Source organism: Stegostoma tigrinum, chromosome 10 (assembly GCF_030684315.1).
Source record: "Stegostoma tigrinum isolate sSteTig4 chromosome 10, sSteTig4.hap1, whole genome shotgun sequence".
NCBI lineage: Eukaryota > Metazoa > Chordata > Chondrichthyes > Orectolobiformes > Stegostomatidae > Stegostoma > Stegostoma tigrinum.
In genome coordinates, this window is record NC_081363.1 from 39422630 (window position 1) to 39441666 (window position 19037).

Here is a 19037-nt window from a genome sequence, read left to right on the forward strand (position 1 = left end):
TAGAGTTGTACCAAGATGAGAAGGATAACAATCACACTATGGTCAGACAGCCCTCAGAGCACTTCAAAAAACAGAGAAAGTCAAGATAGATCACATGGATTGTCCCCCTTTATTCTATACCACTCACCCCCAACCATCTTGTTACGAGTCTCATTATAACTTTATAAGTGACTCTAATTCTTCACTCCTGAAGGTCCAGCAATCAAAATCCCTCAAGTACCAACATTTCTTGGACTATCTCAATAATGGCTCACATCCAGTTGTTCATCTCCCCAATCAGTATGGTGTTCCCCTGGATTCCTGACACTGGACTCCAGCCAATATTCACAGGCACAACAATTTTAACTTGGTTGCAGGTAGAACATCACCATTCGGGTACTGAGCCTACATTTATATGGGCCTTGATTTAGTTCAGACACACAAATATGTCTTCTGGGCTTCCTTTGCCCTTGCTTTCATGTACACTGAACTATTAATGGCATATGGCTTCTTCCAACTACCCAAAGTTCCTAGGGCATTTTTAAAGCCCTAAACTGCACTTCCTGGCTCCTTGAATTCTACTAAGTGCTAATGGCTTGGAGATTGCTCGGAGTATCTTCTCGAGATGGAGTCTCTTCTCCCTGCTCCTAAGTACCTGAGTGACCAGGAGCTTTACAGTAGCAACCTCCTCCTCTGACTGCCTCTGTGCATGTGACCTATTGAAAAGTTACACTAAGCCTTGCTCTTGATCCTAAACAGTATTGAATGTAATTGATATTTGGAATGGTGAATAGTGCCAGACAAGTGGAGGATAGCAAATGTGGTTCCCCTGTTCAAGGAGGGGAGTAGAGACAACCATGGTAATTATAGACCAGTGAGCCTTACCTCAGTTGTTGGTAAAGTGTTGGAAAAGGTTATAAGGGATAGGGTTATAATCATCTAGAAAAGAATAAATTGATTAGGGATAGTCAGCACGGTTTTGTGAAGGGTAGGTCGTGCCTCACAAACCTTATTGAGTTCTTTGAGAAGGTGACCAAACAGGTAGATGAGAGTAAACCGGTTGATGTGGTGTATGTGGATTTCAGCAAGGCGTTCGATAAGGTTCCCCACAATAGGCTATTGTACAAAATGCGGAGGAATAGAATTGTGGGAGATATAGCAGTTTGGATCGGAAATTGGCTTGCTGAAAGAAGACAGAGGGTGGTAGTTGATGGGAAACGTTCATCCTGGAGACCAGTTACTAGTGGTGTACCGCAAGGGTCGGTGTTGGGTCCACTGCTGTTCGTCATTTTTATAAATGACCTGGATGAGGGCGTAGAAGGATGGGTTAGTAAATTTGTAGACGACACTAAGAGCGGTGGAGTTGTGGATAGTGACGAAGGATGCTGTAGGTTGCAGAGAGACATAGATAAGCTGCAGAGCTGGGCTGAGAGGTGGCAAATGGAGTTTAATGCAGACAAGTGTGAGGTGATGCACTTTGGGAGGAGTAATCGGAAGGCAAAGTACTGGGCTAATGGTAAGATTCTTGGTAGTGTAGATGAGCAGAGAGATCTCGGTGTCCATGTACACAGATCCTTGAAAGTTGCCACCCAGGTTGACAGGGCTGTTAAGAAGGCATACAGTGTTTTAGCTTTTATTAGTAGAGGGATCGAGTTCCAGAACCAAGAGGTTATGCTGCAGCTGTACAAAACTCTGGTGCGGCAGTACTTGGAGTATTATGTACAGTTCTGGTCACTGCATTATAAGAAAGATGTGGAAGCTTTGGAAAGGGTGCAGAGGAGATTTACTAGGATGTTGCCTGGTATGGAGGGAAGGTCTTACGAGGAAAGGCTGAGGGAGTTGAGGCTGTTTTCATTAGAGAGAAGAACGTTGAGAGGTGACTTAATTGAAACATATAAAATAATCAGAAGGTTAGATAGGGTGGATAGGGAAAGACTTTTTCCTAGGACGGTGACGGCGAGCACGAGGGGGCATAGCTTTAAATTGAGGGGTGAAAGATATAGGACAGATGTCAGAGGTAGTTTCTTTACTCAGAGAGTAGTAAGGGAATGGAATGTTTTGCCTGCAATGGTAGTAGATTCGCCAACTTTATGTACATTTAAGTTGTCATTGTAGGTTAGATGGGCTTGAGCTCGGTATGACAGGTTGGCACAACATCGAGGGCCGAAGGGCCTGTACTGTGCTGTAATGTTCTATGTTCTATGTAACAACCCCTCGGAAATCTCTGCTCCCCGAATGTTACTATTTTTAAAGATTGCTGGTTTATGTAATACAAACTACGGACAACATAGTTTTCATCACAAAGTGACAACATGCATTTCTGCGAAAGGGATGGTTTACTGCTGACATTTTACCCCATCAAGTCCCTGGGTTATTTCCTCATATAAGTTCATCTTGTACTCACCAAGCAATATACAATTCCTGTGATTCTGCATTACCACCTAGCTTGAGAGGAAAGCTCTTTGTTACAAATGGAACATGTGCTTGGAGCCATCTACTGCTTTTGGATTACAGTCCCTCCAGACATGCCCCTTCCATGCACAATAATCATACCAAACTTACTACTTAACAAGTCGAAGGAAAGTGGCTTGAGTCAACTGCAAGAAGCCTAACATTACTTTCAAAATCTACCAAACTGGGCCTCTCCTAGCATCTTTCTTGATATTGCAATTCTAGTGACAATGTGCTCTTGACATGGGGGAGGATAAGGTTCTAAATGAATATCTCGAGCTCCATACATTCCATACCCAAGAGTTCATAAGATGCCAATCGAGTCACAATGTGGTATCAGCAAACTACTTTGAATCAACCTGTTTGGACACATCTCTAAGCAGGTGGAACTTGAACGTGGACATTCTGGTGGAGGTAAAGACACTACCTCGGCACCACTAGACACTGTAAAGGTACTTGTTGAATGAACAGTGAGACAAGCTCTGGTGATATACTTTATTTTTAATCAAGCTGTTTGGATATGCTATGACATACCTCCATGGCTATCACAAATGAGATGGGACTTAAACTCACACCTTCTGGCTTAGAGGTCACTGCATCACAAGATCCGTTAGGCACCTGTAAGATACTTCAAGATGCTGCTAAAGTGAGAATGAAAGGCTAACATTTTTTAATATTTATTCATTGATGGGATAAGGGCATCGCTGGCCAGGCAGCATTTATTTCCCACCCTAATTACCCAGAGGGCAATCAAGAGTCAACCACATTGCTGTGGGTCTGGAGTCATATGTAGGCCAGGCCAGGTAAGGATGAGCAGTTTGCTTCCCTGATCGGTTTTTTTATCAACTGACAATGGATTCATGGTCATCATTAGATTCTTAATTCCAGATATTGTATTGAATTCAAATTCCACCATCTGTCTATGGCAGGACTCAAAGATAATGGGAACTGCAGATGCTGGAGAATCCAAGATAATAAAGTGTGAAGCTGGATGAACAGAGCAGGTCAAGCAGCATCTCAGGAGCACAAAAGCTGACGTTTCGGGCCTCGACCCTTCACAAGAGAGGGGGATTGGGTGAGGGTTCTGGAATAAATAGGGAGAGAGGGGAGGCGGACCAAAGATGGAGAGAAAAGAAGATAGCCGGAGAGGAGAGTACAGGTGGGGAGGTAGGGAGGGGATAGGTCAGTCGAGGGAAGACGGACAGGTCAAGGAGGTGGGATGAGGTTAGTAGGTAGGAAATGGAGGTGTGGCTTGGGGTGGGAGGAAGGGACGGGTGAGAGGAAGAACAGGTTAGGGAGGCAGAGGCAGGCTGGGCTGGTTTTGGGATGCAGTGGGGGGAGGGGAAGAGCTGGGCTGGTTGTGTGATGCAGTGGGGGGGAGGGGATGAACTGGGCTGGTTTTGGGATGTGGTGGGGAAGGGGAGATTTTGAAGCTGGTGAAGTCCACATTGATACCATTGGGCTGCAGGGTTCCCAAGCGGAATATGAGTTGCTGTTCCTGCAACCTTCGGGTGGCATCATTGTGGCACTGCAGGAGGCCTATGATGGACATGTCATCTAAAGAATGGGAGGGGGAGTAGAAATGGTTCGCGACTGGGAGGTGCAGTTGTTTATTGCGAACCGAGCAGAGGTGTTGTGCAAAGCGGTCCCCAAGCCTCCGCTTGGTTTCCACAATGTAGAGGAAGCCACGCCGAGTACAATGGATACAGTATACCACATTGGCAGATGTGCAGGTGAACCTCTGCTTAATATGGAACGTCATCTTGGGGCCTGGGATAGGGGTGAGGGGAGGAGGTGTGGTGGCAAGTGTAGCACTTCCTGCAGTTGCAGGGGAAGGTGCCGGGTGTGGTGGGGTTGGAGGGCAGTGTGGAGCGAACAAGGGAGTCACAGAGAGAGTGGTCTCTCTGGAAAGCAGACAAGGAGATGACATGTCCATCATGGGCCTCCTGCCGTGCCACAATGATGCCACCCGAAGGTTGTAGGAATAGCAACTCATATTCCACTTGGGAACCCTGCAGCCCAATGGTATCAATGTGGACTTCACCAGCTTCAAAATCTCCCCTTCCCCCACCGTATCCCAAAACCAGCCCAGTTCGTCCCGTCCCCCCACTGCATCACACAACCAGTCCAGCCTGTCTCTGCCTCCCTAACCTGTTCTTCCTCTCACCCATCCCTTCCTCCCACCCCAAGCCGCACCTCCATTTCCTACCTACTAACCTCATCCCACCTCCTTGACCTGTCCGTCTTCCCTGGACTGACCTATCCCCGTCTCCAGCTATCTTCTTTTCTCTCCATCTTCGGTCCGCCTCCCCCTCTCTCCCTATTTATTCCAGAACCCTCCCCCCATCCCCCTCTCTGATGAAGGGTCTAGGCCTGAAACGTCAGCTTTTGTGCTCCTGAGATGCTGCTTGGCCTGCTGTGTTCATCCAGCTTCACACTTTATTATCCATGGCAGGACTCAAACCCAGGTACTATATAGGTCTCTGGATTAATAGTCCAGTGATAGCACCAATAGCCCATCACCTCCCTGTAGCATTGGAGAATCACAGGAACCCTGATGATTGGATTAGCCTTTCAGTTGGCCTCAGATTCCAGCCATCAATTCAGTCTCCTTTCACGAAAAACATGTTATTAACTACTTCTGCTTTGAGTGCTGACTTGTTGAAAGCACATTGTGCAGCTCATTTTCAGGTCTATTTCTATTTGATGAGCTTTAGAATTTGCCCTTGCTGCAATGTTTCAATATAGCCACCACTTTCTTCATATCTTCTAACGTTTCATGATCCCTGTTTGCCTGTTCACCTTTCACCCAGGCCCACTTATGTCCCCGTTTCAGTTGAGTCTGTTTAAGTCACGATTCATGTTTTCTTTTTATCCCCTGAGTCCCTCACTATTGACATGTTGATACCCATGGTGGCCTTTGAACCTCATATTGAGGTCTGAGTGACTTTGAGATTCCTTGCTCCATCCCGCTGTTGAGTCTGTCCACTTCCTGCCCAACCAGATCCCACTTCCACCCTCCAACTCCCTCCATCAGGGAAACCATTTCCTCAGTTGCCAAAATAGCCAGTCAATTCCCCAGACTTGAACTGCCCACTACAATGCCATGGATCAACCATAGAAATGGTCTGGTTTATGTACCCAGCCTCTTACCCATTTGATCACAGGCCATCTCCTTGAGAGACTTAGCCTGTCCCAGGATCTAATTTTCAACATGTCCCAGCCTGAAAGGCCCAAAAAGGCCTGCGCTGATTTTGCTTGAGTTTCCAGGACCGATCATGGCCCAATCCCAAAATTGAAATGGTGCTGATCCTTAGATCTGAATTGGAGTAACCGCCTAACTGACTGTGGCTAACCACCAGATTAGAAATGGCGCAGTCCCTGGACACACTGTGGTGGTACCCCCTGACTCCACCTCAAATTTCATTTGAGGCAGCCAAAGCAAAGGTCTCACTAGGATTGTCACCTGAAAATGACTTGACAGGTATATGCTTGCTAATGCAGCCAATTTCTTAAGCGTTGAGTATCTTGAATGGGCAGAAGTTAACTGGGAAGGAAAAGTTAATTCAAATAAGTTGCACAGTTAGTCAGAGACAGATACATACCGCTTGGTTCTTCTACATCTGATGGCAAGAAGGATGATTTGTCTTCTCAGGAGGGAGAATTTAATTGTAAAGGCTTATGTCGATAGCGAGAATCAGACACTTGGGCTCCAGCTTGATTAACTCATCACACTCGTCATTATTCAGGCCACCGCAAGGAACAGAAAATTACACCCATGTTTACTTTGTAAGTGGTAACTTTGCAACTGTTGCAAATAATTGGATCATATTGTTTAAATCTTTGATGTTTCTAAGCATTTGGTGCACAAATAATTGTAAAGACTGCCACCATGTGGTACTCTTTATCCATACAGTTCCATATCTGTTATGGTTTTCTACTCACACCTGTATTCTTGCTTAACATTGTCACCGTGTCCATAAACAAAAGGAAAAATGTTGCGGGTGTTGGTGTAAATTACTGTCATCTACATGAATTTTAGATTAACCATTGGCAGCTTTCTTTGATTTAGTACTTCCATTTCCAGATAATTTTGTCAAACACCAAGTTGGAAATTGTTATTCAAGAATATCCACCACTAATATTAATGACTAATGACTAAAAACTACCTAAAACCTCAAACCTAAAAACTTCACCTCTTCAAGGCTTCCGTCAGTGGAGCTGGCATATCAGCAGTATTGATACTGAGCAGTTTCTGCAACACCAAAATCTTTCTGGATCAGCACTGAATCCTGAACTCTGGTTTGTCTGATACTGAGCCCTTCTTCAGCTCAGATCAAGATTTTACTGTGTATTAAGTATTCTATTATGTCTTGTTATCATTATTGTGTATTAAGTTAAACGTTGATATGAATAAAGTTACTAACGTATATGCATATTTAAAATCAATGTGGTTAGAATGTGAACCCTGACTTCCATACAGTGGGGACCATTGTGATAAATGTCAGGAGGCAATATAAGTAACTCTATGGAATGGGTGGATGGTTAAAAGTTAAAAAACCAATAAGATCTGAAGTAGGCAGACTGCCTCAACAGCTAGTTTTTTCTTTTTGTTCTAGCCAGAAGTGTTATCACACACGACTGAGCTCTTTCCCACCATCAAAATCACCATGAGTTTCTTTTTGCTTTTGTTTTAAACTAATAACCACTACCAACAAAACACCTATGCATCCAGTTGAGTATTTGCAAACAAAGTCCACTATGACAATGCAGCCATCAGAGGAGGGGGATTGCTGTTGGGAGTGCATGAAGGGACTAAATGGAATTGGAATTGGAGGGAAAAATAAAGCACTGTATCTCCTGTGGTGCCCACCTCTTTCTGAAGGCATCACGAGAACTGATGGGCATCGAGTGCTCCCTCTCTAAGGTCACCCGGGCACAAATGTAAGAGAGGCAGCAGTTGACAATATGATCCCCTCCATAGGCTGTTGCCTGGACCTGTTTATGGCAAATAATTGTATCATATTGCTTAAGCCCAGGCGCAGACCAATGAGAAGGTCCTCCAACCTACCCACACCTCTGTGCACCAGGTGACCAAAGATGAGGATCAATAGGGCTGAAGTGCGACCGAAAGCTCAACCAAAGATATCTCAAATAACTAAGGGGGTGCAAATCCCCCAGCAGATGTGGTGCACAGACCCCTCAGCGCTGCAAAATGAACAGTTGGAAGCCATGAAAGCCCACAAACTGCGGTTGTAAGGGACCACGGTGTACAACACCATCCACCTAAGTTCCCCAATGGAAAGTGGGAAGACTCCTGAGTAGTGAGCCCTCCAGTGGGGAGGCAAATAAGCACAGCCAGGCATGTCAGGGTGGTGAACATAGAACATGAGGCAGGTGGTGTGCAGCAGCACCCTGTAAAAAAAGTTACTTCAGTCAGCGGAAAGCAACACTACACATAGCTAAGAGGCAGTTCAAGTTGTGGGACACGAACTCCTGAGGGAAGCTCAGGACCCTGGGGCCAATGTGAAATTCTGTCTCAACTTCTGTCTTAATGGAAGTCAATGAGGGGCAATTTAGTCACAGGACTTGAGTCAGTTATTTGTACATTTTAATGAAGTTGCTCTTTTTATTTTAGTGATGACTTTATATCTTTAATCAAAGGCAGTCAGGTTTCCTAGCGGTGATAATGGGAACTGCAGATGCTGGAGAATCCAAGATAATGAAATGTGAGGCTAGACGAACACAGCAGGCCCAGCAGCATCTCAGGAGCACAAAAGCTGACGTTTCGGGCCTAGACCCTTCATCAGACTCCTAGTTCTTGGAAATTTGGAAGGCAAAATGAGATGAGAAAGCGTGAATCAATGAGATATTTGCCTTTACAGTGCTGCCTGTGGGCAAGGGGGAGTAAGATTACTTCCTGTCAGCTCAGTAAAGCTCAGTAATAACCCATCCAATTCCCTCATGACCACCAGCTATTCACTGAACACCATAGTCCCCAGCAACAAATATTATTGAGCCATCATTCCCCACTGATTGAAACCACCTCTACAAAAATGAAGGATATCCAAAATGATTACAGCCTGCCTCCTAGTGTCAGAATACACCCCTGGCATGGAAGATGCCCTCAATGACTAGACACCCACTCAATGATCTCTCCTCTGCCGTCCCAGATCTACATGATCATGGCCAAGTTAAGTTGTAGATTTTACACCAAGCAGCTAAAGACACCCTATAGAACATTTAAGAAACCCAGATTGTATCCACAAAGAATGTGACTTTGAACAATAGTCCAGGATATTGACACTAACACTAAGGATATATCATTCCACTGACGAGAGGTGGACTTTGTTAAAGAAGGAACAAATTCCATCAGCCTAGAATCTTCCGTGACTTGGGACGCCTACAGCTGATGAAGAACATTATTTTAAGTGTAGTTACTGTTGAAACATAGGAAACACATCACTTTGCACATGGTGATGTTCCACAAAGAGTAATGTGATAAATACCAAGTAATCTGTTTTTGTGATGATGATTAAGGAATAAATATTGGCCAGCACACCAAGGTATTTCCACTATACATCTTTGAAATAGTGCCATGGTTCTCTCACCTTAAGGATAAATAGGGCCTTGATTTAAGGATATCAAAGGAAAGAAAACACTTCCAAACCAATTTCTCAGTAATGCACTGGAGTTCCAACGTTCTGACTCAGAGTCAAGAGAGGCACCAAATGAGCCCCATTTAACACTGGAGGCCAACTTTAGCCCTGCCCATTTGGCAGGAATGGAACATATAGATGGTTAAACGATAGATCATGCTTCCTATCCTGCACTCCCATAGTCTCTGTGATTACTGCCACCATATTGAGGCGAGCAGTTGATGATCTCTTGAACCATTTAAATGTTGGGACAAATTACATCATTCAGAACTAGAATGGATCTTGAACGCTGATTGCAACAGTGATGCCCATTGCCAGAGTCCTCAGAGAATCCAGTGGAAAGCAGGAACAAGCCAGAAGATCTCCACAGAAGTAATTAAATAGATTGGAGTTTCCTTGTGGGCTGAGAGGACCAGAGCCTTTCCTTCAGGTTCCATAAGGAAACTTTAATCATATCCTCTCTTGGGTTTCCATCTCCCAACTGGGATTGCCTCAAACAATCCCCAGGCTTCATCCAATTACTAATGTGGCGGACCATTTCCATAGACCCAGGTGAGACCTCCTGCTGCCTAAAATCCTGGTTAATACCTCCAACGTATAGTGATTTGGCTAAAAGTCTAAGTTCAATCATTTAAAATTGGAACTGAACATTAAAATTGGTTTCTCTGCCAGCCTTCATCCCTCATGGCAACATTGCGCCCTGAGTTAAAAATAGGCCCTTTGTGTATGAGTACACAGCCACCTCACACACTGTGTCATATGAGCATGGAAACAGCAATAGAACATATAATCCCTTCTAAATAAAAACAAAAAGAACTGCGGATGCTGTAAATCAGGAACAAAAACAAAGTTGCTGGAAAGTTCAGCAGGTCTGGCAGCATCTGTGGAGGAGAAAACAGAGTTAACGTTTCAGGTCTGGTGACCCTTCCTCAGAATCCCTTCCGCCTGTTCCACTACTCAATGTTCAGACACCTAACACAATAAATCCATGCTCCATAAATCCATTCTAAAACCCTGAGCAAGCATTTTTCATCTCAGATTTAAAATTAACAATTGATTAAGGCCAGTTAGTCCTACTTCAGTGGTGGGCAAATTATTGGAAAGGGCTCTGAGAGATAGGATTTATGATCACTTGGATAGGCACAGTTTGATTCATGATAGTCAGCATGGATTTGTGAGGGGTAGATCATGCCTCACAAACTTTATTGAATTCTTTGAAGAGGTGACCAGACATGTGGATGAAGGTAGAGCAGTGGGTGTGGTATACGTGGATTTAAGTAAGGCATTTGATAAGGTTCCCCATGGTAAGCTTATGCAGAAGGTAAGGAGGCATGGGATAGGGGGAAATGTGGCAGATTGGATTCAGAACTGGCTGACCCTTAGAAGACCAAGGGTGGTAGTGGACAGAAAATATTCAACATGGTGCTCAGTTACAAGTGGTGTACCACAAGGATCTGTTCTGGGTTCTCTTCTATTTGTGATTTTTGTAAATGATTTGGTTGTAGGAGTGGAAGGGTGGATTAGTAAATTCTCAGATGACATGAAGGTGGGTCGAGTTATGGATAGTGCGGAGGGCTGTTCTAGGTTACAAAAGGACATTGATAGGATGCAGAGCTGGGCTGAGAAGTGACAGATGGAGTTTACCCTGAAAAGTGTGAGCTGATTCATTTTGGAAGGGAAAATTTGAAAGCAGAATATAAGGTTAACGGAAAGATTCTTGGCAGTGTGGAGGAGCAGAGAGATCTTGGGGTTCATGTCCACAGTTCCCTGAGACCTGCCACCCAGGTGGATAGGGTTGTTAAGAAGGTGTATGATGTGTTAGCTTTCATTAATAGAGGGATTGAGTTCAAGAGCTGTGAAGTTATGCTTCAGCTATACAAAAGCCTGGTTTGGCCACATGTGGAGTATTCTGTCCAGTTCTGGACAGATGTGGAAGCGTTGGAAAAGGTGCAGAGGAGATTTCCCAGAATGTTGCCTGGAATGGAGGGAAGGTCTTACGAGGAAAGGTTGAGAGAGCTAGGGCTTTTCTGTTTAGAACGACAAAGGATGAGAGGTGACTTGATAGAGGTGTACAAAATGATCAGAGTATAGATAAAGTGGACAGCCAAAGACTTTTTCCTAGGATGGAGGTAGCTATTACAAGGGGACATAGTTTTAAAGTGAAAGGAGGTAGATAGTGGGGAGATATCAGAGGAGGTTCATTACTCAGTGAGTGGTAGGGGTATGGAATGCATTGCCAGAGAGGGTCATGGAGTCGGCCTCATTAGGGGCATTTAAGCAGCTATTAGATAGGCATATGGATGATAGTATAAGGTAGGGGTGGGGGTTAGATAGACTTTAGGTTTAGGGTAAAAGTTCGGCACAATATCGTGGGCTGAAGGGTCTGTACTGTATGGTGCTGTTCTATGTTCTCTTTTGGAAGAGCCAACAAGGATAGCAGCAATAATGGGGACGAGGTGTGAATGTGTAATTGACAGCATTAAATGAGAGCACATGTGGAGGTTGATGTGGGGGTGATGGGAAGCAATTCTGCAAGGAGCGCAGAGGACATCAGCACAGTCCTAAGGGACTAGTAAAGGGAACATTCTGGAGGAGATGAGCTGAAAAGATGTAAAGGAACAAGGACAGAGACTATCTGGCAACTGATCTCTGCAGTGTTCATGTCACCATCCCACCCTGAGGAGGAGTACGTCAGAGGGAAGTCCTGGCACCAGCAGCTACATAGCAACATTTGAAATAGCAAGTGGGCCAACACAGAATCCTATCCTTATGACGGAGTCTACTGAACTTGACTGAACATCTCCATGCATCTGAGCTACTGTATCAACACCTCCAGGGAGGCAAGCACTCATCTCTATTCTATTCTGAAGCACACGAGAATTGAAGGACTCACAACCCAAACGTCACCATGAGTCTCAACTTCAACAACCTCAGACCTTTGTACAAATCCACCTGTGGATATATACCGCATCTCCCAGGCTAGGGTCCATGGCTGAATGCAAACAGATGCACCAATGCTCGGTTCAAGAGACAAAAACAGAAAATGTTGGAGAAACTCAGCATGTTTGGCAGCATCTAGAGAGATGCAGAGTTAATATTTTGAGCCCAATGACCCTGCTCATGAGGGCTGATATCTATGTGCATGACCAAATTGACTGCAAAGTTAGGAGGAGAGGTCAACTAGCTTCAGGGCGATTGCTGAATTCTCACGCGCAAAGCGTCATTAGCTCGACACAAATGGCCAGCAAAGCTCCCATAGACCAGCAAATGGCCTTCATCAATGGATGCATGTTCTATGGCCATTGATTATGGATCCTTGCAGATATGCACACAGTTCGCAGGGGACACTGTCTACTTACTAATACTACCCAAAGTGACAACATTGTTCTCAAGCTGCACGTCTTAAGAGTTGGATTCCTGCGAATAACAACTATCCACTGAAGCAAGATAACACACGAATGTGATGAACCCTCACACTACAGCAAACAGAGGTGCAATACCTGTCATAGTTTTGTCAGTATGCCCCATTGAAGGTATCACATATTGTGGTGCTCTGCTGTGCTCTGCCCAACCTAAGGTTAGGCCTTGGCTAATGACCCCCAAATACTGACCCCTCACCCCTCCTCCTCCAGCAAGGGAGTTGTGAAGGAGGCAGCTGAAAAGGCAGAACCAGATGAAGAACCTCTTATACCTGAGGGAAATGGAAATGAAGAAGCACAAAAGAGGCTCAGGAGAATCTAATGTGTGCTTATTGACTGTGAGCCTAATTCCCTTTCGTTACCAGTGCAACAAAGGCTTACTGGCTGTCTCCTTCATCCTGCATTCAATCGTGCACTGTTTATATTGGTAAAGCTAATCAAATGTCCTGACACAGCCTACTCTCCAACAACAGCAGCCCATTGAGGGAGCAAGGCTGTAGATGAACAAGATTGCAACAACTGAAAGGATGACCAAAGGCAGAGGGAATAGCAGTTATTGGTCGGCACAACATTGTATAAATTTAACACAGGTCTTTCTATGTGGTGGTTGGAACCCCAAATGGAGTTAGGCACTGACATTTTGGGATTGTGAGCTCCAAGGCATAAATGCCACCGTGGTTCTCCAGCCCAGTTACTGCAACTCTGCTCCTCCTTGAATAGGCACCCACTGTCGTAGCAACTCTCTTCCCTGGCTCTTACAGGCTGCTGACTTGTACCAACAGGCCACTCCCAACATCCACCCAAAACCTTTACTGTCCCTGGTCTCACCCCACCACGCACACCCAGACCCCAATTCTCTTGGTTCGCACTGTGCAATTATAACAATTTTCAAGCCTCAAAATGGGGTCACTGTGGGTAAAGATTTGGGAAGTAATGCTTTAATATAGACAACATGCGTCAAGTTAGAGACTTTTTTTTTAGCTGTTTATAAGGGCTCCTAAGAGGTGTCATCCCTGGTACTGACATGGTGGAAATCACTGGGAATTTAATTCAGAGATAGTAGGGACTGCAGATGCTGGAGAATCTGAGATAACAAGGCGTAGAGCTGGATGAACACAGCAGGCCAAGCAGCATCAGAGGAGCAGGAAGGGTGATGTTTCGGGCCTAGATCCTTATCCTTTTCTGAAGAAGGGTCTAGGCTCAAAACATCAGCCTTCCTGCTCTTCTGATGCTGTGTTCATCCAGCTGTACACCTTGTTATCTCAGGGAATTTAATTCTGTTCAGTTTCTGCTCAATTTTCGTGTATAGCAAAGATAAAAATTGATTCCATAGAAATTATTGTCTCTGAAAAGTTGCATCAAATACAACAATCTGCTATCTAGGATACTATTGGTTTCACAACATACTTATTGAGATATATTTGCAATGTCAAAGTTTAAAACATAGAGTGATTCTTTTGGTCCCCAGCAGGAAATTGGAACAATTGTGTTTAACGTTTCGAGTACATCCCAACCGTACTGACATCTGACACTCTGTGACAAGGTGCAGAGCCAGATGTACAACTTCCTTGCAAGACATAAATACTTCTAATAACAACTATGCAGATATCCCTCAGGGAGGAATCCCCACAACACTATTTCCTGTTTTGTCCAATGCTTCCTTTTGTTGATGATATCATACTTACCAGAATAATAAGTTCACTACCTGAAAGACAAATAACAACTTAACTATTCCAAATGGACAGTGAGCTGGACAGTTCATGGACAAAGAATGAATTATCTTTGTTGCTCAGAAAATAAAAACAATATTAGTTGAAGCTAGAAGATTGTAAAACTGCATTGTTACAATTAGTGTACAACATATACAAACTCTTCATTAATTAACATTCAGGTACTTTAGGTTTACATTTGACTTCACAGGAAGGGGCAGCATTTAACAGAGGCAAAAAGAGTTTTGCCTGCCTTCTGGAGTCACACTTTGGCACTTTTAAGGAAGATCATCATGCTAAGTTTCACTGTCGCACTTAACTGGAGAGTGTTAGGCCATCCTTAGGACCGAGGACCCTAGGAGACCTTTGCTAGAAGCAACCAGTTCAGCGGAGGCTGGAAGCTCTGTTGAATAGCAATGCCATCAGGGAGGTACTGATAGCTACTGATACAATACCCACCTGAGGTCTTGTATAATCCAAAACCACAGGAAAATGATGTCAGGCTGGGATGGGTCACAGGCGGATTAGGGGTCAGTAGGAAGAGCAGGTCTTCCTTTCCTAATTCTGTGATTTTTAAAGACAGGTTCCCTGGGGACCCCAGACACAATACCATACAGTTTAGTCCTCCCTACATGGGAACCCCGTGTACTCTATCGGATTAACACCAGCAGGATGTCAGTAATACTCACATAATGACCTCAGCTGGTGGCAGGCAGCAAGGCTGTACAAGGTACTTTATGCCATGCACTTGAACCAGGGTAGTGCAGAAAGGTGGCAAGGACCCCACCTGCCACAATTCCATCTGATTAAATGTCCTGCTGCCATCAAACTCACCATCAATATGAAATTTCACTCAAAATATCTGATGTGACAAATAATTATTCTACTCCTAAGGTTCAAATTAGTGTAGTAAATAGTGGTAAGATTAATAAAACATTAAAAAGTAAATATATAGTTAAATAACACTATTAATTAATCACTTAGAACACATTAAGGGTGGCAGAACAGGTCATGTGTTGCAGCTGCAGGATGTGCAAACTCCTGGTTGCCTGTGTGATCCCAGGCAAACAGGTCTATGGTAGGTGTTTGAAATTTGAGCAGCTTCAGCTCAGAGTTTATGCCCCAGGCTAAACTGCAGACACGACAGAACACTGATGAGATGGGAAATATGCCCCGGATTCTTTGTGCAGGAGTCAATCTCGCTTTTTAGGACAGGCTCTTCTAACTTGGTCAATGTTCAGGGACAATATAGTATGAACATGAGTGACTTAAGTAAGGGACTCAAACAGTAGGGGCACAGGAGACTCAATCTTTGCAATTGTCCAAGACGATTGAAGTTCTTGCGTGCATCAAGGATGACAATGAAGGTTGCAAGATGAATGGGTGAACTCAAGTGGCGGTGGGCCAGATAGAATGAAAAGAAATGTAGAAGTAATAGAAGACAAAAACGTCAAAGGGATTGACACCATGCTCTGCATCAAAGAGTGTGAGTCCAAATAGCTATGTGGACTGCACTGTGCGAGGATTCAGGGCATCTGCTGCAGGCTGGAGAGGAACTTGCAGTAAGAGAGAGAGGTCCATGTGGTGAAAATAATAGAATAAAGAATGAGATTATACATAGTCAACATATGGAGCATGGCACAAAATTAAGAAACAGAACCTCAAAGGTCATTGTCTCTGGGTTATTACCTGTGTCACATGCAAATTACTAAGGAGGAAATCAGGTTAGAGAGATGAATGAGTAGTTCGAAGGCTAATGTGGGAGATGTGGTTCCAATTTGGGGGATATGGGCATCAGCACCGGGGAAAGTGAGATCTGTACCAATGGGATGGACTTTACCTGAACTGCGCTGGGGCCAGTGTTTTTGCTAACCATATAACTAGGAGAGTAGCAGAAACTGTAAACTAAATAGTAGGTACAGAGGATCATTTTTGTGAAGATGTGGTAAGTCAAAGAGTAGAAACAATATAAAAGTCAAAGGTATTAATATGAGAAATGATGAACAGACCAGGAAGGGATAGGGTGTACAATTCTAGAGTAAATCAATGGAGAAAGATAAAGGTTACAAAAAGAACGAAAGGATATAATTAAAGACTCTATCTGAAAGCACGTAGCATTCAAAGCAAAATAGTTGAAGTTAGAAAGTAAAAAGAACTAAATGAGTACAATCAAGTGGCCATTACAGGGACATTGCTGCAGGATGACATGGATTGATAGCTGAATATTGAAAGGTACAGGATATTTAGGAAGGGCAGGGAGCTAGGAAAAGATAGAGCGACAACTGTTAGTTAAATTTGGTATTATCACATGAAGATAGGACTAAATTAATTCAGGATATCAGGAGATGGGCACAATTTAGGTAGAGATGGGAAATGATAAAGGCAAGTAAACATCTGTGCATGTGCTGTTCAGGCCGTCAAACAGTAACCACACAGTAGGGTGGAGAATAAAGGAAAAATAATGAAAGCTTATCGGAAAGGCATGATGTTAGTTATTGGAGATTTTAATCTATTTGTTGACTGTAAAAAGTCAGATGGGCAAAAGTCACCTAGATGAGGAGTTGAAAGAATGTTTTCAGGCAGTTTCTAAGAACAGAATGTTTTCAACCTACTAGTGAGCAGGCTGTACCAAACCTGATATTGTACAATGGGATAGGATTAATGAATGATCTAATAGTGACGAGTAGAAGCATAGTAGTGACCATAATATGATTGAATTTTATACTCAGTTTGTGGGAGAGAGGGATGAGCCCAAGAATTTTTAAATCTTAAAAAGGTGCAATTGTGAGATTATGAAAGCAGAATTAGCTAAAATGAATTAGTAAGGAAAGTTAAAGGATATGGCAATAAAGATGCAGTGTCAAATGTATAAGGGGATGTTTCAGAATACTTAGAATAAGTACATTCAAATGAGTCAGTACAACTCAAGGAGTGGACCCACTATTTGCGGTTAACTAGAAAGCTTAAAGAGAAAGTAGATAATTGTGCTAAAACCTGTGGTTATGTTTCAGTTATATAGGGTAACTTGTGTGACCACATCTGGAGTACTATGCACAGTATCCATCACTTTATTTACTGAAGAATGCAAAATGCATAGGCAGCTGTTTAGATAACAAAGTGTGGAGCTGGATGAACACAGCAGGCTTGGCACCATCTTAGGAGCCCAAAAGCTGACGTTTTGGGCCTAGACCCTTCATCAGAAAAGCCTTTGTCAGCTTTTCTGCTCCTAAGATGCTGCTTGGCCTGCTGTGTTCATCCAGCTCCACAGTTTGTTATCTTGGATTCTCCACCATCTGCAGTTCCCATTATCTCAGGCAGCAGTTCAGATACCACTTTCTAGATTAATACCTGGAATGACAGGCAGCCTTGTGTGAGAAGGCTGGACAGGCTAGGCTTGTGTCTGCTGGAGTTTAAAAGAGTGAGAAACAACTTGATTGAATTATAAAAGACCCCGAGGAGTCTTCTCAGAGTAGATATGGAGAAGATTTTCGGGGGAAATCTATAAGTGAGGTCATGAATTAAAAACAAAGATGAGGCAAAGAAATATTCTCTCAGAGGGCTGTTAGTCTTGGAGCTGTCTTCCTAAAAAGGCAATGGAAACAGAAACTTTAAATGTATTCTATTACAGTGATGGATATATTCTTGTTAAGCAAAGGAGTGAAAGGTTGACAGTTATACGCTAGAACATGGATTTGTAGCTACAATTAGATCAGCCATGATCTTATTAAATGGCAGAGCAGGCCTAAGGGGCTGAATACTTGTTTGTAGTCTTGTATGTTTGTATAATAAGGCTGGTTGAAAACTCAAGCAAATGAGGAAATTTCAAGAAGTTCAAGCTATTACTAGCCCCACAATTCCTCAAAGCCAACTTATGGTAAAACATTGCATCCTATTCGACTAGTTACAGAAAAAGAATCAAGCTCCTTTTCTGGCATTTCATCCAATCTGAATATCTGAATGTCCAGTCTGAAAAATAATGTGTAGTAGACTTAACATGAATTTTCTCTACTAGAGGATACACTTTGGAGTCTCATGTTTTATTTTGTGCTGAAATGTTTAAACACCAAGTTAATTCTGACTTGTTGAATAAAGATAGAACACAAGGAATCAACGACTCGCGCTTTGGCTACTCAGTGCAACTTTTCCCAAATCCTTCTATTTGCTGAGCAGCTATCTCTGGGTTTGTGATTCTTATGGCTATGTTTGACAATACTGTTCTCTATTCTAGAAACTCCTCCTTACAAATATTCCTTTTAACAGTTAATGATCAAAAGGATCTAAGTTTCAACCTGACAAAATAATAATGTACCTCTTTTCTTGTCTTCTAGTTTATGGCAAATTATGATTTTGCTGAGCAGTTAATAATATATTGAATGTCCATATAAAAAAGGGGGAATGTAACATATAAGATTGGTGGATACCACTCCCGCTGTTGCTAGTTTTCATGTCATTTCAACGAAAATGTGAAGTTCCAGTGGCATGCACAGGGCACGCAAGAACAAGTCAGGGAAGCTTCTCTATAATGAAACCCACTGTAATCTGCTAATGCAGCAGATGCACACAAGATACTAAAATCTTCCTGTACAAATAGAGAGGGTCTTCATCACGTCCACATTTTTCCACCAACTCCATTTTCATTTACACAAGGATTATTGAAAGGTAGCATGGCGGTTTTTCAAAACTACAATTCACTTATCAATAGTTTATATTGTGTTGGTTTCATTTTATTCATGTATGTATCATTTTATTTGTAGGTACTTTTTAAAATTCATTCCTAGCTTGTGGACATTGTTGGTTGCATTGTCATTTCATGTCCATTT